The sequence below is a fragment of the Ixodes scapularis genome, unplaced genomic scaffold (genome assembly GCF_016920785.2).
Source record: "Ixodes scapularis isolate PalLabHiFi unplaced genomic scaffold, ASM1692078v2 PGA_scaffold0__279_contigs__length_252992795, whole genome shotgun sequence".
Lineage (NCBI taxonomy): Eukaryota > Metazoa > Arthropoda > Arachnida > Ixodida > Ixodidae > Ixodes > Ixodes scapularis.
In genome coordinates, this window is record NW_024609835.1 from 4,561,186 (window position 1) to 4,586,473 (window position 25,288).

At 43.8% G+C, this 25,288-nt stretch overlaps 1 pseudogene; it reads left to right on the forward strand.

Annotated features, from left to right (window-relative positions):
* Positions 1-23,068: 23,068 nt before the first annotated feature.
* On the forward strand, positions 23,069-24,503 carry LOC115313778 (annotated as a pseudogene).
* Positions 24,504-25,288: the final 785 nt, after the last annotated feature.

Below are 25,288 nucleotides of genomic sequence, written 5' to 3' on the forward strand. Positions count from 1 at the left end.
GAAGGTTAGTCTTTTTTTTTTATTTTCAAATTTATGTGAGTTTCCATGGGCAACACTAAAACGTTATGCCAGAAGCAAAGACAAGTTCACTGCTCTAATTTGTTCTCAACTGATTGCAAGAAATTTCGTTAATGTCGTGAAACCTCCTTCCAGCGCTTGCTTTGCAGCATAAAAAAAAATTATACATAGGACATACTCTTAAATGAATGAGCAAGCAGTTTCTTAAACTGCTTGCTCATTCTGCAGGTCTGCCTGCCATAGATGTCGTGCTACTGGAGAGCAGGCAAATTCGAATGCTGGTTTTGCCATTGCTTTTTTTTTTTTTTAGACGTCTTAGTAGTTCTTGTAAATTTGGAGATTTTCCTAAAAAGCAAGCCGGGAAGAATATTTAGTTTAGTTAGGAAGCTGAAAATAATGATTTAGTACCCCTTTGTCACTAAAATAGATACTGTGTGCCGCTGTTAGTGTCAAGCCGAGATCCACGCTTTTTTGGCATTTTGCTCAGAGTGGTACCCATTCTTATTCGTTAGCCTCTTGGTGTGCCAACTAAACTCTTTGTATACAGACACCTGCCCTCTGCTGGTACACTCTACCCTCATGTTCAGCGAGTGTATGAACCGGAGTTGTATCCACAGTCGACACTCGCTGAGCACGAGGGTAGGAAAATCTTTCCATTGCAGCAGAGCCATATATGGGGAGAGTCTGGCAGTCTATGATTTCGCTGCCTTAACGTCTCCCTTCTGAGTGAGCTGATCAGCCCGCGGCACAGAGCAAGAGGCGTGAGCGCATGCGCGTGAACTCTAGGCTGCTCCCAGCTGAGCGGGGAGGGCCGCCATTTTCATTCATTCGCCCGGCATGGGATCGATATTCAAATTTCGGTTCTTTCCTTTTATTTGGCAGGCTCTGGCAATAAAATGATATAGTGTTATTCCTCGGTGGCTTAAAAACCTAAAGAAAGAAGTTCCTCCATGTTTGAACGCACTTTTATTTAGGTAAAAAAAATAAATAAGCCCGTAGCAGACGACACGTAGCCTCAACAGTGCTCCGTGCAGACAGCTTTGCGTCAAAATGGTGGTCGTCTCCTCTTTGTTTCTCTGCTGCCTTCTCTCTCCCTCCTTCGGCGTTCTCCTCCCTTTCCTCCTCTCCGGCGCCTTCGTTGCCACACCCGCTGGCTAAACTCTCCCACTATACGGCTTTGCATTGCAGTAGTAGTTTTATTTGTAGTCTTTACAGTTGAATGTGAATATTTGACAGAAGTTTCAGGTTGGGGCGAAAGGGGGTTAAATGAATGCATTTGATCATTCACCTAAATTCGGTACCCATCATTTTAACGCCTACGTAGCTTTGTCCTGGGGGGTGACTATGACTAAAATAAGAGGATCTATGTGCTGATCACGAAAGAATATGCTAGCCATTCTAATGTAGCTCTGCCAAGTACTTGATTGTGATTTGTTTTTATTTTCAGCTACTTGGGTGCCTCAAGATCTGGAGATCCTAGTGGCCACAAGCTTGGACTCAATCTTTTTCTGTGGTCTGGGCAGGACCATGGGGGAGGTAATCCCAGCAACAAGAGCATCGCAGTATCTCCCTGGCTGTGACTTTCGGTCTGCGTCACGACAGGGGAGTCCTCGTGCCACCAGGTGTTAGGTATGCCACTTGACATAAGCATTTTTCTTACCTATTAATAGAACAGCAAAAGCACTACTAAGCCTAAAATGAAAAAAAAACATATTCAAATCTTGGGTTGGATGAAATTCCAATTACAAAAAGGAGTCTGCAGACATGATTAACATGTGAACTTAAAGCCCGCGGATGTAGGTTCGACGGTGTCACAGAAATAACTTCCCGCAGATCGCCTTGCTCGTGCTATACCCAAACAAATTCTTAAAATAATCATTGTGTTTCGTTGGTGTCATCAATCTTATGTCCCTACCACACTCACCAGTCGGGACATGTGAAATATAAAAAAAACAGGAACTTGCACATTGTCAGCTCTGCAAAGATTTATATAGTAAACAGAGCATAGCACGTTCAGCTTAAGAAAAAAATTCAGTGCAGGCCTATATTCATGGTTCACATATGTGTAATTGCTCTTTATAATGAAGTAAAAACTGCTTAAGTTGTGGCCCACTACAGGCTTTCTATTAGTGTTAAAAAGTGCGGTAGAAAATATGATTGCGCTTGGAAGACGGGGACATAGGAAGGACAGACACAACAGAGCGCTAACTTTTAACTGATTTAATTCAAGAACCTCAGCGTAGAAACGGACTGTGTCACCGCACCACATCTCAACCAATCCGTGGCCCTGCCATGGACCGCAAGTGCGCCAAATCCTTATCCGCCAAGTCAATTGACGCCACACTGACACAACTTGTGCCGGAACTATTTATAGTGTCAGCCTCCATAATCTCGCTAACAGTCCTATCTTTGTGCCTCTCAAGAACAATAGACGAAACAAATAATGGTTTGCACCCGCAGTCAGACAGTGACACGACAGATCATGACTGCGAGTGCAAACCATTATTTGCTCAGTCTACTGTTCTTGCTAGGCACAAAGATATGACTCTTAGAGAGATTATGGAGGCTGATGCTATAAATAGTTCCGGCACGTGTTGTGTCAGTGTGGCGTCAATTGACTTGGCGGATAAGGAGTTGGCGTACTTGCGGTCCGTGGCAGGGCCACGGATTGGTTGAGATGTGGTGCGGTGACGCAGTGTGTTTCTACGCCGAGGTTCTTGAATTAAATCAGTTGAAAGTTAGCACTCTGTGGTGTCTGTCCTTCCTATGTCCCCGTCTTCAAAGCACAATCATGTTTTCTAACGTACCGTACCAACTTGCCCAACAATCAGCACTTGCTAAAAAGTGCTATTGTGTTTTAAGCAGCTCGCACCAAATATTTTCTTGAAATACATAGGTTCATGGAAATTATTATGTAGATGTTGGCAGACAGTCATGGTGAGGCCAATCTTTAATGCCAAGTGGTCCACTTATTCAGAGTTAATTGAGTTTGTAAATATTGTAGGTCGCAAAATAAATTTTTATGGTACGCAATGGGCACAATCATCCGTAATGACTAGCTCTACCTAGGGGAACTTCATATGTTTACTACGGCAAGATGATTTCGAAAAACAAAGTATTTAGTTTATTCAACTCCTGCACTAACCTTGTCTTTAGAAACTTTTTATATTCTTTGCGATGCTGAGATAAGATTCTGGAAATAGTTTTTCTAGAACTACTCTAGATATTTCCAGTTCATCATTTTTCTCGCAAAGCATTCGAGAGAGCCAAACCCTGTAATGTATGGAGGGAACTCACAGAATGATGCGACTGACAGTTTGGAACATTCGGCACTGTAACAGTAATAATGACATGTCACTTATGTAATGTTCATTATCGCAGATCAAACTGCTTTTTCCGTCTACACTCATTTTCAGTAGACTCATTCAGCGAACTCCCACCTGAGACTGCAGCGCTGGGTTCTGCAAAGTAATTTGAATGAATATAGATGCAACAGGTTTCTTTGAGCGTGCGTCTAACACATATTCTTCATATTGAATCTGCTAACTGTATTCATGTCCATGTCCATAATTCCACATTCCAGCTTATTTTTATTTTGACATTTGAGTTTTCTTCAGTACTTTTCTCAACATCTGTGCTTGCTGAGCCGTACTCAAGTCCATACATCTTGTCTTTCGCTATTACATTAATATATAAAACTGTTGATGCCGAGTGAGAATTCAAGGTACCGAATCTGTCGTGCGAGCTAAATAAGAACCAATAAAAAGCTCTACAAAGGAAATTTTGTTAAAGGATGCTGTATGGGCATTAGAATAGCACATGCCATGCTAAAAAAAAATACAAATTCTTGTTAGGTATGCGAGGATGACAGTGCTGTGCTGTTTCTGATGTGTCACAAAAAAAAAAATCAGTGCCATACAGTGTTCCTTATGGAAGTACAAACTGTTGAATTCGAAGCCCAGAAGTTTTATTCAAGAATGTTCCTCAATACAAATGTATTTAGAGATCTGAGCCACTGACTCATACATGACTATGTGGCAAACATTAATTTTCATGTGGATTATAGTTTACAAGGTCTAGTCTGCATTGATTTATTGCATTCATGCTGAAACTGGGAGGGTTTCTCTGGGTATGAATAAAGAGATAAACATTTCTTGAAATCAAAACATTTGAGAACGGACAAAAGGAAGGATCTGAGAACGGTATCTTAGATTCTCTTCTTTTTCTTACAGTATCTCTAATGTTCACTTTATTTCACCTGATGCATTTAGTTTTTAGCGCAGCTCTTAGCACCCGTTTCCGCGTTTCGCGGCGTCGCTGTCGGCGTAACCACCCAACTAAACTTGGCAGGAAATTGAATTAATGTTGTGGTCATGTGACGTTAATATTTCCGCTAAGTCTAGCTGAGAAACTGAATTTTTTTATGGCTGACGTGACACGGTCATGCGACGTCATTTTCCCTGCTACTTTTAGCGGAAAAACTGCATTTGTGTTGAGGTCATGTGACATCAATTTCTGCGCTAAATTTAGTGGGAAACTTAACCAGCTAAATTTAGTGGGGAAATTTTCCCGCTAAATTCAGGGAAGTTTCCTGCTAAATGGGAGGGAGCAGAAGAGGAGGAGGGGAGGGGGAGGAGGGGCACACCTTCCCATCCTCCTCTTCAAGATCTGTGCTCTAATTTCACGTTACATAGAATTGTAAACGTCTCATATTTCATCTCATGTTTATTCAACTTTTATATTGCAGGTGCGCTCGCAGCACAAATCTGGGTTGTGCTGATCCTCTACGCACAAGTTAGGAACTCCTGAGTGGCAAGAGTGGGAGTTTGGTCTGACAGCTCAAGGGACACCATTGTTCAGTATTGAATTTTTAATAATCTTCTTTTAAGCAAAGTTAAGCTTTGCTGCATGCAGTTCTTGTAAAAATAAATACCTGCAACCAAATTTACCAGGTCACGACATTTCGCCTCTGCTCTTAGTGGTCCTGGTGAGCCTCGGATAAGAGCTTACTGGTGTGCAAACATCATGCTTGTTTGAAACCACTCACTGATGTAGAGACTCGCTGACATCCAGCATTCCAATGAGAAAGACTTGTGGACATCCAGCGTTAACGCTGGATGTCCACAAGTCTTTCTTGAACAATGCAAGCGGGGAAGGAACCATACAATCGTATCGTATTGGGGGACATTCTACAGAGTTTTTTTTCTATGTTTTACAGATTTTTTTTAAAAAAGCCGTAAAAGCTACATTTACGCGGTCTGTGCACGTGAGTTATATGGCCAGGGCGGCATAGTATAAAAGGCTAATTTGTAATGATCCGTCGGCTTATTACAGAGATGTGCCAGACTTCTTTCAGAAAACTAGATGGAGGTTCATTCTAGCGTAGTTTTATCCCGCGAATCTGAATATCCCGTTCGTTTTCCTCAAAGATATAACTAAACGTGAGAAAACACAAAAAACATCCCACCAACAGTGACATCGTAAGAAGACCTTTCGGCCGCCAAGCGTGTGTCGCTTAAGGGCCGCGCGTCCAATCGCAAGTTTTCTAGGTATATTCTTCGGCACTGGCACCAGTCGTGACACATTTTTCTGCCCTTTTAAAAAATAGCATGTGCGTGCATAGCTTTGATAGGCGGTGAAGATGCGTGAACAAAGATTTTGAAAGCTGCTGTTGTGACGTCGCTCTCTAGGGAGGTGCTTTCACAGCGCTTTAAAAATGACTATGCAGCCTTGATTAATTAAATTAGCAAATAATTTTGATATTTGAGATTCTGGAGGTCGAATGAAGAAGATTTAAAAGTGTTTTCTCAAATACAAAACTGCTTCAGCCTCTCTCTAAGTATAGTATGTTCGTGAAATTTTAATCAGTGAAAATAGACCCATGGTTCCAATTAGAAACCTGCTAAGCATCATCAAAACACACTAAATCAATTTTCTTTGTAAAGATATAAGACGAGTAGCATTTTATGGCGTTATAAAAAAATGGTCAATTTGGACGCATTTCCAGACTTCGGTTTCTTACCAGAGCGCATCTTTGCACCTGCGGTCCAGCTGCCCGGTGACCGCAGTGCGAAGCCGCCCCCTCGCCTCCCTTGTAGGATGAAGGGAAGCAAGGCGCATGTGTGTTGCGTGTCTATGCCCCTGGGGAACAGGACCGTGGGCGCAGAGATGAGCTCTGATAAGAAACTGAAACCTAGAAACTCGTCCAAATAAAGCTTTTTACAGAATGCATAAAACGCTACCCCTGAATTATATCCTTCTAAAAAAACTTGGTTTTGTGGTTTTCAATGACTCAGCAAGTTTCTAATTGAAACCATATTTTCATTTTCACTAATTAAAAAGTTGATTAACAAATTGTATTTAATTATCTGACTGATCGTTACGACTAGGTCCCTATACTACGTACGCCTGGCCGTATAACTCGCCTGCACAAACCGCATTAATATAGCTTTCACGACCTTTCTAAACATATATGTAAAGCTTAAAACTAAATCGCCCTGTACAACAGTGAAAAGGCGAAACCAACACGCTGGAGCCATATGGCTCCACCATGCTGGTATCGCCTTTTCGCTGGTATAGGATGTCCCATATTACGTTATGCATGTATGGTTCCGTCCGCCTACATGGTTCCGCCTATATCCACTACGCTGGTATAGGATGTCCCATAATACGACACGCTTGTATGGTTCCGCCCACCTGTATCATTCCGCCTTATTCCACTATACTGGAGCCGCCTTTTTCGCTTGTATAGGATGTCCCATATTAGGGTTACGCTTGTATGAGCCTTTTCCGTCATCTTTCCATCATCGAGATTTTCCAACAGGGTTCCTGTATCGAAATGCATTTGGAATGTTTCTTTGTATCGCGATACAAACAGAGTGAAATGTATTTCGTAACATCTCTTGAGAAATACCCCCCCCCCCAAAAAAAAAAAACAAAAAAAAAAAACAAATACAAATTTGAAAGATTTTTTTTTTTTTTTTTTTTTTTACTTTTCAGGACATTAGGGTTAAGGAGATGCTGGGGCATTGTTACCATGCTGACCAAGGTTCCTTTCGATTTTCCAAACTATTTTTTTATGCGTCCTCTTCTCTCTTCTCAAAAGTGTTGCGTAGTCGGGGACTCGAACCAGGTGGCGTGCCAGGAGTGGAGTCAGAGCGTCTTGTGCCGCAGGTCCTTAGGTAGGGGTTTCTTGAGTCATTGTTTGCTGGGATCCAAAGCCCGCTGCTAACCGTCTCTTTTGCCTTAGCGTACGCAGTACACCCAGCCGGCAAAGCTGAGTCACAGTCCATTGCAGCACGAGCCTGGCGGTGGTTGACTTGAAATAGTACGATGACTCACGCAGTGAAGTTCAACACATATTCGAATGCGTCTGCGGCTGCGCCCGTAATATTGCACGGCTTAACAGTACATCATCAACCGACGTGAAAGTGCACCGCTGCTCTGGTGATCTGAAACCCAGGTCGGAGGTCAGACATGGCCTTGCTGTGCCGACCCAGACTTCGTACACCTGCGACTCGCCTCGAGCGCGCTGCTTCTCGGAGAGCTCACACCTGTGTCGGCCATCTCAGGTCGCAATCCACGAGGTCTCTATCTGGAGTATGCAAGACAAAACTTGAGGACTGCAATTCATGCGTCGGTGGCGGAGGTTCGGTAGGAAGGACATTCACAACAGAGATGCCACCGTATCGTTTTATCAACCGTAACAGAAAACATGTGTTCCAGGATGCTTTAGGTGGTCCACCATTCTCGAAAATTCCCAATGACACTGCCTGCATGATCTTCAACGAGGTAACCTACAACGAAAGCACGTATTGTCCTTTAATACAACAGCGCGGTAAAGTTTCATGTTCAAGGCCACACCTACAGACAAAGAATACCAGTTCATTCCACCGTGACGTCGTGTGATAAATTGACAGGGGCGTCCTTGTTGGATAGGGCCATGATGACATCTTGATTGAATTTAGGATGACAGAGAATTTATATAGAGGTCGAAGTCTTTTTGCATCCCTCGTCAGACAGACAGGATGTCAGGGAAGGGACAGCGGTCAGTCTTTCATGGAACGTTTCTTTCAGCCGACTGAAGACTCCTCGTCGTCCGAAATCACTACTTTCAAGGCAAAGTGCCAAGCTTACGGTAAAGTAATTTCTGAATCGAAAACTTCCATTTCCAACTTCAAGCTTCATCTCATTTGGCGTCTCAAACATATTTGAAAAATGTATTGCAGTATCAGTTTTCTGCCCTCCCTAATATGTATTCCTGTATTTGTATTGCAAATACGTTTTGCCTCTATTTAAAATGTATTTTCGATACGTATCGCGATACAGTTTTACAGATATATTTCAGTATCAGTATTTTAGCTACTATTTTAATGTGTCCCAGTACTTGTATTTCCAAATACATTTTTGAGTATTTCTGCCCAACTCTGGTAAGACACATAACTAGTGCTCTAAAGCTTCAAAGTTTATTGAAAAATGTAATAAAATATTCCATGGAATACGTAGCTCACTAAAGAGGCCTTTTGATCGAGTATATACATATATTTCTTTTTCCAAACAAAATATACTAGGCGAAACAGAAAACATTCCAAAAGGGTCAAATTAAACAAACAAAAAATCCTCTCATTGCGACACCGTGTCTGCGATTGCCAATCGTGATATGCTTCAGAGGAAAGCAGAGCCTGGACACTCGTCATATGCTGCGTTTTGCGGCTCATCACAAATGCGACGATATTTTACTAATGCTCGTCATGCTAAAAAAGAATATCAATAAAAATCACCATCAAACGATATTCACGCTAAAAATGTGTCTGAGTTTATTTTGCGGCAGAACACAGAGAGAGCCAATGAAGGCGAAGGACATAAATATTTCATCAATATCCAATTTTATTTCTACCTCGCTTACGTGCGCGTTCAGTACGCAGCACTGAAACAAAATCGTAGTAAGGCCACGACTTAAAAGTGGAAAGAATAGTTTTTCTGTTTACAGACACGAAGAGGAGCACCCGCATAAGTGAGGATGTTTAGCCTTACGAAAGAGTAATGGGGGGAATGAGGTTGTGGAATACAATTGACAGAACAAAATAAAAAGAGGCCGCGAAAAGAATGAAGAAACAATTAAGTAAAACGAAATAAGCGTAATCTTCGATTTGGTTCTCGTGCGTAAAACAAAACGTAAGAAGCGGATGAACCGAAGCGTGTTAATTTAATTAACGCTTCACTTATACAAAGACAAACGGCACGATACGAGCGCCCACCATGGCTTATTGACGTTTACGAGAGGGGGAAAATCTGAGGGAAAAAAGGGGAATGAAGAAAGAGAGAGAAAGCAGTGACTCCCTGAATGGGTTGACCTGTATACCCAGGCCCTGCCTAACAAATCGGGCGAAATAAAAGCACTTCTGAGTGGAGAAGGAGGAGGCAAACCTCGTACAGAGCAGCATCATTGAGCGGGCTAATTGCGCTCCTGTGAGTTCCGCCCGACGGTCGTTTACGAAGGCATTCCCCGAGCCCCGTCCCAGTAGCTGTCGGTCCACGAGGAGACACTCCGAGTACGAACCGGTGGAACCCGCGTGCGCCGCGTGCGTACTTTTCCCCCTCCGTGAAACAAATAAGCAAAACAGAAAAGAGGGATATGGGACTTGAAAGTGCGCGGCTGTAGTCAACGCACTTCTAATGGCCTGCCTCCCTGTCGACGAAGCCCTGCTCTCGACGATAACCGGGCCCCTCTTCTTTTTGTTTTTCTATGTTTCTTTTTGCCTTTCCAAAGCTCCTTTTAGAAGAGAGCGTTGGCGCCACCAGAAATAATAGGCCGAATGTACCGATTTGTTCGGTGCTTTTACCGCGAGAGAATATTATGCGAGATTCTCCCCGGCGTGTAAGCTTCTTCCAGTGAAACGAAGGTTCACTCGAGTAGGAAGGAGAGAGGAAAGAAAAAAAGGCAGCGCTGTCTCGAATTCGCATAATCAGCTTGCGATTGAAACACGAAGACAGAAAAACACTGCGTCGCAGTTGTGCGAAAAAAATAATCGGCTTTATCGGCGCGGAACGTGATTCTCGTTTGACTACTTAGTTCAACTTATTTCAAACGCAGCTGCCTTAAACAACGAATGTATATACCTTTAGAGAGGTTCAATACACACCTTTCGGTATTCGCGTGGAGCTTATTAGAAGCTTGGAACCCCCGCACAGTGGCGGAACAAGTGATATCGAGGAACGTACAAGTGATTTCGTAAAATAGAGAACGTCAAATCGTGGCCAACAAACCAATCAAACGGCGCCGAAAGTGCAACGTCATTGCGCTTATCACCTTTTTCTCCGAGTGTGTTTTTTCTTGTTTCTTGTGCTCCTACCAAACGCATAGGGTACGCCGTGATGTTGTGATTTTCGTCAGCCATTGTGCAGGTATTCCACATCTGCCAACAAAAGGCAGTATTTCGAAAGGTGTCTCTACCCGACTGAGAAATGCTGAGTCTCTGAGTTGTGGACGCCAGCGTGGTGTCTCGTATTTCGTGGAAGAGAGCTACGCACGCTCAGAACGCCCTCCACAGCCCAGTAGACAAAGATGGCAGCACCCAGAAGGCGAATGTTAACAAATTTTTCAAGTTCCTTTTTTTTCGTCTTTTTACAGCGGCAGTTAGTTCTTCTTTCCAACAAAGTCTGGTGGCCTTCGTACAAACAAAAACACCTGATCGCGGGGTTTGTGGCGCCCATTGTCGTCGGTCCTCTCACAGCCACATAATCTATGGCAAGACGAGCTATCGCTCTCGCTCCTTTCTCGCCCCCGCCCCCCTTTTTTTGTCTCTTAACCACCGCGAGTTAAGAATCCTGGGTTGTCATTCAAAATGCTTATAACAAACATCTCGTTTTATACAAATTATACGCGCCTGATTATGCTGACAAAACCTGGTAAACACAGAATAGGTGATCTGTAGTGCCCTGCGCGGATAGCAGTTTGATCATCCGCATCCTATTCACATCCGCATACTTTGTATTCGCATCCGAACCGCATTTGCAAACTTTGTACCCGCATTCATTTTACATCATAAAATCAAGAATGAATACAAATTTAATAAAAGACATAGTATCCAATAAGTCGTCTGCTTACCTTTGTATAATAAACTCTTGGTTTCAGAATACAATGAAAGTCATTTTATCTTATTCTGTTTTATTATCTTTATAAAATAAGCGATCATACTTCTGGAGACACTTCGCATTGCTGAAAAAATCATCGCAGTTATTAGCTTGTCTTGGGAGGCCGTGACACTGACACTGTGTCGAGAAGATGCGGTCAAACGGAACGAAATTTTAATATTTATTTTACTGTTTGCTTCGTGAAACCCACTTCAAGTAGACGCATATTTTATAAACGCGAAAATTAACAAAGGCCAGATTAAAAACAATGCGGTATTTTATTTAGGCCAAACAACAAAAAAGTGGGAAAAGATAGGCACTCACTCACCGCAGCAAAGTACTGATGTGGTGGGGCGCGAGTACACCACTGGAAAAAATATTACAATGCTCAATAATTGCAACACCTACTACCTGTTTTAGTTTTAAACACTAAACTGCGTGCTTGGAACCATATACTTAAAAACAACTCAGTGAACACTGGCGAGAAAAAGAAAACGTACACACACCCAACGTTTCAATTGTCGAGGTTTCCGTGTACAAGAAAGAGAATATCGAAAACATAGACTGATTCAAACCAACGCGTTTATGTGCGCCCGTAGGTCGTGCGCTTCCCGGAAATTGCGTAATTCGTGACATTTTTGCCGTTTCCGGTGCGCTTTGTGAGTCACAACCGTGCGCGTTGGTTCGGACGGTGCGTTTTTGGCGAGCGGAGAGCACCTGAGCCACGCGTCGAAGAAACGCGGAGCCGGAAATGGTGCCCTCCACCGATTGGCCGGGACAGGAGCGACCTACACTCTAAAAAAAAGCCCGTGCGTCTACTTTCCCGCACAACACTCGGAGAGCCAATCACCGCAACTTATGGAGGCAGCTCAGCGAATGACGATAAGGAAACATATGTTTAGACCAAAAAAGGCAAAAAAGCAATGCAAAACGTCACGCTTGCACTGCTTAATGTCGCAACACAGACTGCGTTTTTTGGTCTAAACAGATGTTTCGGTATCGTCATTCACTGTGCCGCCTCCGTATGTTGCGGTGATTGCTTCTCTTGGTGTTGTGCGGGAAAGTAGACGCACAAACTTTTTTCAGAGTGTACTAAAACATAGCGCGTTTTCGTGAGTGTTCAGAAGAAGTTGAAATCATCCAACTTTCGTATGCGCGCCCGGAAGGCGAAAGGAATTGGGCGACGTCACGAAATACGGAATATTAGGGAACCGCACGGTCTACGCGTGCACGAAAACGCGTTAATTTGGACCTCGCTTTAAATTAACACCCGCTAACGAGAAGTCTCTCTACGTTGGTACACTTGATTCTCAGATGGCATGCACAAACTTCGCTACAAGAATGAGGTGCGAAAACTCGAGCTGGTGCAAGTTCCACCACTACTCAAGATCAAATTGAATCTCCTCGATCAACTTGTAAGCGAACAAGCCACTTGCAGGCTTCTTCTACTTTCTTGTGGCTTTGTACGTTTTGGGTTTTCTTCGCCCAAAGAACGTTTGTTGCTCTTTTCCTCCCAAACAGAAACACTCTATCCTGGGATGACTGATACTTCTGCGTTCTTTACTTTTTCTATGGACCGCATTTTTTTTTTTTTGCGATATAGAACATTCTCAAGAAATCTCTGGTGACAATCAATTTTTTTCTTGAGGTAAGTACAATTTTCTTGCCGATTGACACATTTTATCTAAGAGAATAGTTTGCCCTCGCAATACATTATATGATGCACTTCATTATATAACTCACTTATTCACTTTACAGTGTGCAGTCTGACGCGTTTATGGGCCGCCTCAGCAAAATTGAAGATCCAGGCCTACGGATATCCGTATCCGGGGACGCGTCCACAGCTCCTGGCATCCACATCCGAACCGCAATCCGCCGGATATCATTCCTTTTTATCTGCATCCGCCAGTTTATTTTGGATATCCGTGGATAATCCGTGGAGATGCAGGGCTCTAGCGATATGCCTTCAAGGAAAGAAGAGAAGTGCATCTGAACGACAGCGCCTACCAAAGATTCGCTCTCATTTCTTACAGACGCCATGAGATGGCACAGCCGCAGCGTGACAGTTCCTAGATTTTAGAGAGCGTCCGTCTTAAATCGTGTGAGGCGTTTGCAATGTAATGTTGGACACCTCCCGCGCCAATGGGTTGCAAGTGCGCATGTGCTGCACTGTCGCGTGACAAGGAGGAAATCAGGCGAAAGGCGGAGACGCTGCGAGGTGACCAACGCGTTCATCTCTTCCCCGTAGCTCAAATAGCAAACGCGACTCATAAACCATATGACCTCGAGCGAGCAGTTGGTCACTCTCTGTAATATGTAATACAGGCTTACAAGACAGGAAAGGCCTCGAAGCGCGCGAACCCGCGTCGCTTTTGCGTGATCCGACCCCTGACCCTGGATAGCGCAGTCGGCCAAGCATTCTGCTTCTTGCGTTCCCACCGCACAGACGTAGAATTGCCATAGAATGGCTGGCTCCGATGGAGCAGTGATAACGGCCAGCTAGAGCAGCGGATTTTCCGTGTTTTTTTTTCGACGGATGATTACTTTGTAACAGACCTTTAGCAAAATTACCCAAGAATCAAAATAATGCTGGGAACGTAGGTACGCGCGCTGCACGTGTTCTCTTTACTCGTATTAAATATTTAAAGTAAAAGACCAAAATAAGTGGTTGATGAACGCGCGTGCAAAGTGCCAATTGTTTTTGGATTTTCACTTTAGAACAGTTATTCTGCTACTGCGCCAGCTGAGGTCAATGTTGTGCCCGATGTTTTCCCGGACGTCTGGGAGCAAGGAATCTAAGGCACATCACTAGTTACGACTGTCGAATCCACAAAAAAAAAGTGGCAGAGAACTCCGGCATCCTATCGAAGAGCCTGGATCTACAAGAAGCAACTCACATAGACACCGTTGTCCTATCAAAGACGGACGACTTCCAGGAATTCCCACCCCTTGCCCGTATCCTTCGACAGACTCTCAGGAAAAGCCACGCAAGACTGCTCAGAAGTGCAAAGGAGGATTCTAAGAATATATGACACTTTAATCCTATGCCCCGCATTCCCCCGGACGACCCCTCGTTGGCGACGACCGGAGGATGCGCTTCTGGAATGTCAAGTCTCGCTTGCATCACGGCGAACTTGTCTTTAGAACACTTTCTGTTTCTATTTTATTACGCTCTCAAATATAAAGCGAGCTAAAACTTAAAACCTTCAACTCGGCTAGCCTGATCTCTAGAATACGAAAACAGTGCTCTGCTACACATAGCAGAGCATGTTGGATAAACGTTGCAATGTTCCCACAGAAACATTAAAAACACTAAAATCGTCCATTTCAATGTTTTTATTTTTTCTGTGTGAACTAGTAGGTGTTAAATTTCCTTCTGAAAAAGAACCCTGACAAAGTTTGCGTACACGAGACTAAACTTTCTTGCGACGCCTTTGTAAATGACATCACGCTTTTCTTTGTCAGACGTTTCTTTTCTGACCGTGCGAAAGTGGTCGGGAACAGCGGCTGTAGCACTACACTCCGTCCACCCTAGTGTGCCTTTATGTGCGCTTTGCTTAGGGTGGAGACATTTGGCCATTTTATCCCACACTTCTATTTTTTGTTCAGAAGCGCGTGAAAGAGCGCGTCCCTGCACGCGTTTCTGGTGCTGACTGTGCTATGGCGACATTTTGTTTTCGTCGATTTCTTTGTATTTAACCCGTGAGCGCGTGCTGTCGGCATCGGGTATTACGAAGGGTCGCATCCCCCTAAACAGAAGGACATTGAGGCACCCTAGTCCACCGCACGGTGTCCACCATTAAGCTGAGACTCCAGCCAAAGCTACAAGCGCGAGCTAACCCGCGCTCCTGCCTTTCAGACATGCATTTCTAGCGCTAGCGCTGGTTCTGCGAGAGAACGCCTCAAAGGACCGACCTAGATCTCTCAAGCTTCTGGCAATGGCTACAGTCTCAGCTTCAGGGTGAACGGAGCATATCTTGATACAAAACACAGCCTTTACGCAATACCTTGAAGGGGAAGCTGACAAGAACGGGCGACGTTGCTCGGTGGAACTTATGTGGCAGCATGGGTCGTTAAAACTTAAAAGTGATATCAAAACATGCCCCCAACGAAGCGTCGGACCGCAATTTTTTTGTTTTTCTCACCAGTCTCCGGAAATATTTGGACACGCCGTCTAGAACAATTGTTGCAGGGACTTAAACTGCGTTTTAAATGCGCTCCATTTTAGAGCGCAGCTCTTAGCCACCCGTTTCCGGCTTGAGTGGCGTCGCCGACGCTGCCGCCGTCGGCGTCGGCGTAACCGCGCGCTTTGCATTATGGAAATAATGTAAGCGGGCGTAACCGCGCATTGCATTATGGGGATATTTCCTCTCTAAACTTAGCGGTACCATTTCCCCGCTAAATTTAGTTAAAAAAAAACAATTCTCCCTAAATTTATCGGAAGATTTTCCCCACTAATTTAGCGGGAAAATTTCCCCACAAAATGTTTTGCGTAAAACATTCCCCGCTAAATTTAGCGAAAAAATTTCCCCGCTAAATTTAGTGAAAACATTTTCCCCCTAAATATAGCGGGCGCGAAAATATCTGCCTAAATTTAGCGGGAAATACGGAAATATTTGCACACTATAAATTTTTCTCCTAAATTTATTTGGCAAATTTTCCCGATAAATTTAACGTAAGAAATCCCCCGCAAAATATAGCGGAAAAATTTCCCTTTTAAGTTTAGTGGGAAAAATGTTGCTAAATTTAGTGGAAATTTTAGCGAAAATTTGCCGCTAAATGAAAGGGGAGCAGAAGAAGAGTAGGAGAGGAGGAGGAAGGGATATTCTCACCTTCTCCTCAAGAGCTGCGCTCTAATTCGGCATTAAAGAGAATTCTAAACGTCTTTCATTTTTTTTTTTTAACACGGCTTACAATCTGAAATAAACCTTGCGGGACTTAGGACCTTATTGCGTTACCTTGATCTCGGCGACGCAACACACGGGACTAAAGGCCCCCTTTCTGGACACGCGCATTGGCAAGGCTGTTGTCACGCACGACTAGCACATGTATATATGTCCAGTGAGCTCCCCAGCTCGGTCACCGCATACAATGTACCTCCAGTAGCCTTTTTTGGCCACGCAATGGTGACAATGCGACTAGGAAAGGCGGACAGGCGGACGAGGAAGCAGTTTTGTTAGCGCTCCTGGAAACTTAGCCAAAGTATTCTTGACGACGAGACTCTGTCTCCTCAAATAAGGAATACCTGATCAGGAACTGTGGAAAGGAAAGTTGACGCGGTAGTGTGGGAAGTGGTTAAGGAAAGAATTAAACTGCCATGTCTCGAGCACGGAAAACACAGGCCAAAAGAAGGCGCGAAAAAAGTATGCCTTATTGCAAGCCCTTGAAACTGTAATTGCCGAGAAAAACAAAAGTTCAGGAGTCTCCAGAGAAGATTTAGGTGACTGCAAAGAGCGCCTACTTTATCATATAGAGAGCGAATACAAAGGCGCAATGATAAGGTGCAGGCTTCGGGCACTAGAATGGGAGGAAGATCCTTGCAATTGTTCTTTAAACCAAAGAAAGAAAGCGAGCGCGCACAGCACAACCGGAGAAACATACTCAGTGTCATTGACAAAGTGCTAGCAGAACAGGAAGGCATGGAGCAGGATCTCGTCAGAGAGTTACGTCAACTATTTACTAGTACAACCGAAGCGTCATACATGCCGCTGGATGAGTGGTTCGAAGAGCTTCCAAAGATGCCCTCATGTGTAAAAAAACACACGAAAGAAAAAAGATCACCAAAGCTGAAATTTTGGGGGCTATAAAAGAGCTACAGCCTCGAAAATCCCCCGGGTGGATGACCTAGTGTCAGTCTTCTATGAATATACGCGGTTGTTTTAGCTTCAATAATAGGTGAAGTAGTTGCCGACATTCTTCAAAGAAATCTACTTCCTCCTACGGCGTGATAGGCACTAGCGTTACTTAATAAAAAGAAGAAAATGAATTCCGACTTATGAATTCCAGAAATCTAAGATCAACCGCTCTCTTGTCCTGACTACTGATTACAAACTATTAGCGAGAATACTAACCAAACGTGTGAAGATGGGTCTCAAGTTGGTTTTAGTTACCACCAACCCTATGGATTTAAGGGGAGATCCATCGCTTTTAATCAGACTTGTACGTATTTCAACTACTCTACTCAAGTTATTGTAGTTTAGCTACTTTTCTTAGTTGTTCAGTAGCTTTCAGTTACATTTTTATTTCGGTAATCAGTAGTTTACTTTAATTACTTTTTCCGAGTAACTTCTACTCAAGTTACACATTACTTTCGAATTTTCGTGGGTGTTTTGCCTATCAACAAACATTCTTGCGCAAAAAGAGATAAGATCTTCGAAGATCAGCTGATGTTTGCCGAGAGATGAAGCGTGTGGCGTAGGAAAAGGGGGGGGGGGGGAGTGGAAGAAAGTGTTTGAAAAAAATTCAACCCCCCCCCCCAAAAAAAAAAAATATATATATATATATATATATTTTTTTTTTTTTCACGAGCCCCGCATTGCAACCACACTACGAGGCGCGGGGAGCAAACAGACACGACGCACGAGAGACCGAGTAACTGTGGGCTCTGCGCCGAAGACTGGCGTTATTTTGTGTCCCGAAGTTCAAGGAGACTTGACCCATTTGAAGAAAGGGTTGGTCCCCGCTTCTCCCCAACGCAGGAGCTCTCGCCTACTATAGGAGGTGTACACACTGCATCCTCAATCAAAGGAGGCAACAAAATTGAGCACCCGCTCTGAAGCTCATCTGGTGCTCCCGTAGTTTGTGCTGCACTCGAAGAATCGCGTGCCAAAGGGCAATGCAAAGGTGACTTTCTTTGCCGTCGCCTTTACTCCCAAAAATTAAAATATGCAGATCTTCAAAGATTCAAAGTTCGCTCGAGAAAGCTTTGTAATTCCCCCAACCTTTTTATATAAAAAATAATAAACCAGCAGTGTTCGGAAGTGCTCTAAGTACACGGTACTTAAAGTACTACTGTTTAGAAAACTTGTACTTTATTTGAAGTCATTTTCTGAGCATGTACTTGTACTTTACTAAAGTATATTTCTGGGACATTCTGAGGAAAGTAAAACTTCCGACTTCAATCTACATTCCCAAATTAAAAAAAAAAATGGCCTATCGTCCTGTGAAAATGAGCTCTTCCGAAACGTCATCTGGCCATTTCTCTGAGTGAAGCAATGGAGGCTGTGAGACCGACACAAATAAGTTCCTTATAAGTTGATTGCGTCAAGTAGCTCGTCAGCGAGAGTAAAGCAACCACTCTATGGAGGCTTGACTTTATACAATATTTGCTGCCATTTCCGTAAAAAAAAAAAAAAAACGATGCACCTCCGATTACCCCTGGAGCAATGCATACCAGTTAAAAAAGCACTGTATAGGGAATGAAAGGCATCATGAAAGATTTTGGTAAAAGTCTTGTACTTTACCTTGAAATATATTGCGTTTATGTTACATTACTTCAAGTACATAGCGCCGGGTGTACTTACTACTTTACTTGAAGTACATAACCTCTCATTTACTTTGTACTTTGCTTCAGGTACTTTTTAGATGTACTTGAAGTTAACTGCAAACACGGTAATGAAGCAAACACTGTCTAAAAATCAAGCTCAGGCAGTGCTAAACCTGAAAGTAGAGTTCGCAGTACATCATTGGCAAAAAACAAACAAAGAAGTACAAAACCATTAGGCACGCAGATGCAGAAGCAGCTATTAAAGCATTGCTGTGAAAGAACACGCCGATTCATATTTGGCTGGCACAATTTCTCTGAGGTACTTTCTTGTTACCATCAAAAAACATATAAAAGTAACTTCAAAAGTAATTTGCCTCATTTTCACAGTAATTAGTAATTTTCTGAATTACTTTCCATTTGAGTAATTTCGTCTCTACTCAAATTACTCTTGTATTTTGAGTGTGAACCCAAAACCACTTCGATTTTTTTTATTATTAATATTATTATTTTGAAGGGGAGAGGGCATTTGGGGGAGAGTACATATTTTGTATCAGAAGTGGGAACTGTGTTTAGAATGAAAGGGGAGTTTGAATGAGGATGGGTGTTGCCTTAGAGTGTCGACCTATAAGGTTGTCTCCATTCTCACATTGTGTGATGGAGACGGTGGCGCTTGGACTGTATAAACTCGTCGTTTTGTGTCGGTGGTGATGACCTTGAGTTTGATACTAAATAAGAAGGGAAAGTAAATAAACAGTTAGCAGAGTTTGATACGTCGTCCTGTCTATTATCTGTCCCCTTTACGTTTTGATGTTTCCTTTCTACACAGTCTCAGGTTGCTTCAATGGGGTAAAAATGCGTCTGAAGCTCATCGGCACACACCAATTAAAGGGCAACGTAGGCGACGCGAGAGAACGCGCGCGATGGCGAGACGGCCAAACGCGCTGTCATTGTATGATGCCAGGGCGAAAGTGACGTATGTTGGTTGATGTTTGGGGCGGGGGGAAGGGGGGGGCGAACAAACGCACGAGGTGCTCGAGGAGCGAACAAACTTGTACTCCGTATAGTCGCCGGCAGCTCAAGAAGGACCGCGGCCATGCCTCGGTATGTTCGTTGCTTCGGGATTATTTCTTCGGCTTCCCTATAAGGTAATGCTGTCGTCTCACTGGTGGTGCACCTGCATTAGGATGCTCGGGCATGAAACGCCCCGGGCTTTGCTAGCTGCCACAGGCCATAGTTACGCAATGTCTGAGCGAAATAGCACGATAAGGACCGAAACAAAACAAAATCTCATAATTTTCATTTAAAAAATTGGCGTTATTTTTCCGGTGTTGTAAGTTTCCCAAATTTCTAAGCGAGATGTCCTATGCTCCATTTACATTAAATATGATCGTAGCCGACGTTGCAATTCCAAGGAGAAGTTTTAGTATATCGCATACGTGAAGACGCAAGCGTTTGGGTTAGCGTCGCGTGTACCTCCACTACTATTCAACAAGTAAAAGCTTGCGTTGTAGAGACTGCAAACAATGAAGTATAATAAACCTTGTCGACGTTCTTCTATAGGGCGCTCGCGGAAACACTGCTCTCCACAATGGCCGACGGCGTGCAGCCTCCATAAAAAGCTACGTGCTCCCCGAGCTTCCGCATTCGCCTCGGCGCAGCTCGCCGCTTTGCCGAGCAACGCCGAGGGCAGTTTCGCCCCATTTCTCCCGCCGTCCATTAAGGGTAAGCAAAATTCGACCGGCTTACGGCGCGGCCGACGTATCGCCTCCCGCTCACGACTGTCGAACCGTGCGGACACGATCGCGCACGTATATCTCGCGCATCACGCGCTGCCAGCGAATCCGGCAACGTGAATTCATCAGGAATTCATCGCGTGAATGGACAAAACATCATTAGTCGGCCACCGACTGGCGGACCTAACGAGCCGTATTTATTGTTTATTTATGCTATGATACTTTTTAATCATTCCGAACATAATGCGCGGTAAGAGCGTATTTTTAGGTTAAGTTACTTCATTTGTACTTCGATTCCTAGTTATTCAGCGTGTGCTCCTTCTGTACGTCGTGCACATCTTCACTTGCCAAATGCGCCCAGGTGCGTTTGCTTGCCCCCGACCCCAACCAATGGCGGCGCGCGTTTGGCTCCTTCGTCATCCCGCGTTTTCTGTCTGTTCTTTATGTTTCCTCTTGATTGGTCGTGCCACTCCATAGCCTCCTATATATTAGAAAGCCTGGCATATCGCCACGAGAAATGGCCGCCGAAATTGGAAAGGTGGATCGGCAGACAACGGATGAGAGGAGAGCCACGTGACTGGCGCCCTATCGCGGCGAGACGCCGAAACACGCTTCTCCCGAACGAACAAGTGTGTTCGGGGTTCTCGCCGCTGCAAACGCTGTGCGCTGAAGTCTAGGTTCCTTGAGCAACGGCTCTTTGATGCTCTGTGCTACCAGATCCTCGCTTTCCAAATCTGCGACCGGGCACTCTATGGCTCCGTCGTCGAACTGCCATGCTTTGTGAGTATAGAGGAGGCTATGACTAAACTCATCGAACGCGTTCCAGTGCGAAAGCCAACCGCAAGACGCCGGCTTTCTAACGCGTTTGGCAAGTGCCGTGCAGACATAAAAAGCTAGCTTGAGGTCTACCCACTAATCATTCCAATCAAGACTTGGCGTTTTGACGCCCCCGCGCGCTCTGGTCTTCTCCTCTCCCTCGTTTTCTAGGCGCATAGTAACTGACAGAATGAGAAGGTCAAGAAGTGACTTTCGAATGCCCGGCCTCCGGCTCGCGCTCTTTGGACTGCGCGTGCTCGCTCGAGTGGCACGAGATCCACAAGCGTCATCGGAGTAGGAAGCTCGCGCTAAAGGCGGGACAACTGAAGCTGTTTCCTGCCCTTCTTACCTTGGCAGTAACATTATATTGTGCGCAGCACTGCAAAACTTGCTGGCACGCGTCTGTGTGTTTTACTTAGCTTTGGTATCGCACGCGTCCATGGGGAAACAGATGACGCTGTATGAAGCCACGTTCTTGCGTCAGGAGCTTTACAGCGATATGTGCCGCGTGTAAAACGGAGCTTAGCGTAGCAGTTACCCTGTCGGACATGCATACTGTCAGGCCATACTCTGGGAACGCCGATTATTGTCTTAATTGACTGGATGAACGCCTTTTCGCTACTAAGATTAGATGATCATCGGAGTATTTACCCTTCTTATTACCTACACTGATCTTTTAAAAACAAATAGCTTATTGAACGAAGTTTTTATTGAGTTTTGATGGAGGTCACGCGCTAGAGGTTTGAGTAATTGATCATTTTTGACCCTGTGTTTTGAATGTTTACGGATTAGCGCAGGGAGGCATTGGAAGCTGCTTCCATTACAATCACGTGGCAAGAAATGGAGAGGAACAAATATTTTTTTGTCACCCTGTACACGCATGTTCAGTTTTAAAATCAAGTCGGGACACAATTATAGAGACAATAACGAAGCAGAGCCGATCCCAATAATGTGGATTCAGAGTGAGGGAGAACAATATTTGATATGTTTCATTGTGGCAAAAGTATAGTCTATATGCAGAGTCGATAGCCATGCAAATAAAAATTTGACTTTTTTATTTCTAGTTAACGTGGCAGTCAACTAAATTGAATTCTAAAAATACATACTCTTAAAAAAAAGGTTACCAATATTAAAAACGCTTTTATATAAAGAGACGCTAAAAGTCGACCTCGCGTGGCTTCAACTTGAATGTGTATATGGAGTGAACATAAACTAGTTGAATTCAGAGAATGATGTACTAATAACAAAGTATCAATTGTCATTAGAAGTTCTGAAACCCCCTTAGATGGGAAGGGATCACCTCGACTAATTCTATTGCAGCTCCTTTTTTTTTCTATCATTTTTAGATTTGCCATCGAATGCTTTACTCCTCATGTATTAAGAAATATTGTCCTCCCTTTTTCTTCACAGCAGCTGCTGAGCACCGCACAATAAAGTGCAGCATCGAAAAAAAGAACGCCGGCCTTGGAGTCTATGATGTGGAAATGAGAATTTACCATTACACTTACTCAAGCGTCAATTCAAAACAGGAAAGAAGAAATCTATTTGCTGCTGAACTCAAAATGTAAACTCGAGCGAGAGTTTCCTTTGTAAGCAGTGAGAGAGTGCACTGACTTACAACTGAATTTTTATTAGAAAGAAACATGAAACCCTCAAACTAACAAAACACAAAACCCCGCCAATCGTATCAATGTGATTAAAATCTTGCTTCGTAGCGACACATGTAAGCAATCTCGCTGCCAAACAAGGCAATAGATGGCGGACTGACACACATACCTTCCTCGCACCGTGACATTCCAAGTCATATCACACGTTCAGCTTTCCCACATAGTGACCCTCTTTACGGAAAAGCAAACTTCGTCGACCTAGGTTAAGGTTTCAAATGCGTGCCTGTCTTATCGAGTTCGTTACTGCATCATTGCAAAATCGGCAGAATATCTATATTAGCATACTGACACACAGCTGTCTTTTTTTTGCAATAAGAACACAGTTGTGCACCGGGCACATACATGTGGAATGTGAAGGCAAAAGCTTGGATGACTGCCAAAATCCCTTCTCGTTTTTCATCCAGTTGGTCGCCATCACCGGCGCGTGCATCCTCGTCTGCTGCCCTGCCTGGACGGGACAGTTGAAGCATGAGTCTGTAGCCGGCCCGTGTTTGCTTCTGAACACGTCACCTTTCATTAACCAATGTTGCCCGGCCTCACCATTCGTGTCCTGTGACGCCACTTTGGATCCGCTTAATCGAGGCAGCCGCTCCGACATCGACAGTACGGCAAAAGTGCTTTATATGCGGACATTAGAACCTTCTGCTTTCTTGTGAGCATGTGAATGCAGAAGCTTGGAGGACTGCTAAAAAGTCCTTCTCGTTTTTCATCCAGGTTTCTTGTGCTCCATCTTTTTATTCTAAAAGTCTAAGAACGTCCGTTTTCTGCTATTTTTAAACCAAAATGGCTTGGTCTTTGTCTCTGTCAAGTGTTCTTATGCGTTTGTGAGTGCGTTTGTGTGTTTGTTTTTGCGGCATAAAAGTGTTCACGATGTGAAACTGAATCTTCTTGGCGGAAACTTAAAGCGAAACCCAGGTCCCCCAAATGAAGATATGAATAAACAGCATAATACTGTATTAGCCGCCATTGGCAGTACATTCATGGATCTAAACGAGAAACATGACACACTATTGAAAGAGATCGACGAAGTAAAAAAAAAAATTGTTGGATTGCAAAGTGTCCGATTTAACAACTGGATTAGCTATCCTGGAAAAAACGTTAGCCCTTTCGAAGGCCTGAGTGACGAGTCCAATCTACGAGACATGTTAATGACGACAATCCGAAGTGAAAATGCCGTTCTAAGGTCACCGATAGACGACTACGAAAATGCGTCCTGGGTGGATAATTTGTTGGTCTACGGCGTTATTGACTGCAGTGCAGAAACGTGGGCCATCTCCGAAGAAAAAGTGTGGACAATTATTTCCAATTCATTCAGTATCCAGCTACCTGTAGATGGAATTTCTCGTGCTCATGGGCTTGGAATGTTTGTAGCCAGCAAATGCCGCCCATTGATTGAGCACTTTACGTCTTAAAGAGCAGAGGCACTATTTTCTCCCAAGATGAAATAAACTGAGTGGTACAGGCATTTCTGTCAACGAAAAATTCTGAGACAACACGTGCAATTGGAAAAAGGCTTCTGGACTATGCCAAAGCCAGTGGGCAAGCTTTCCCCTCGAAGTACAAGAAAGTAGTAATCAACAAAAAACGTGTAGGTACTGCTCTATTACTGAGCGTGTGCGTGAAAATGAAACCAACATCGATGTCCCTTAAAGGGATTTCAATGTTTTGTCTTGCGCGAGCGCCAGTCAACCATCATCGTAAATAAAAGCGACTGCACGCACCATCCTATCGACACAGGATTTTATTTTCTTACACTAACATTCGGAGCGTCATGAATAAACGTGACGCGTTATCATCGCTTGTTGACACACGCCCTTGCTGACGTTGTGGCTTTAACCATAGCGTGGGTGTCCGCCAGTGTAAACAGTTCAAAAATTTAAAATTATAAAAAAAGTTGTTTTTTTCTAGAGGTGCGATCGTCGCACTAAATCCGGTGCTGGTGTTTTGCTTGCGGTTTCTGGCGAGTTGGCTCCTTTCAATGTTTTCACTTGCCCCTCCGCTTGAATTGGTTTCCGTGTGCATCCGTATAAATCACAAGGATGTGAATTTCTGTAACTGTAATCGGCCGCCTAATTCATTTGTCGGATTATCTTCAGATTTATATGATATTGTGAATAAAATACGCGTAAGGTTTCCAGCCTCAACAATCTTTTTCCTAGGTAGTAATTTCCCTAATATAGATTGGGGAACACTTTGTTCCTGTAAGTGAAAGTGTTTTTTTCGGGATGTATTGTTTTTCTTAATATATGCTCTGACTTCAACCTTAGTCAGCCTGTTAAGATGCCAACCCACACCACACAGTCCAGCGCAACTGTATTTGACGTAGTATCAACAACACATCGAGATCTTGCTTAATCACTTCAGCTCCTACTAAGCCTAAGTGACCAGTCTGTTATTCATTTTTTCAACAGCACTCTGATCAACAAATTTATTAC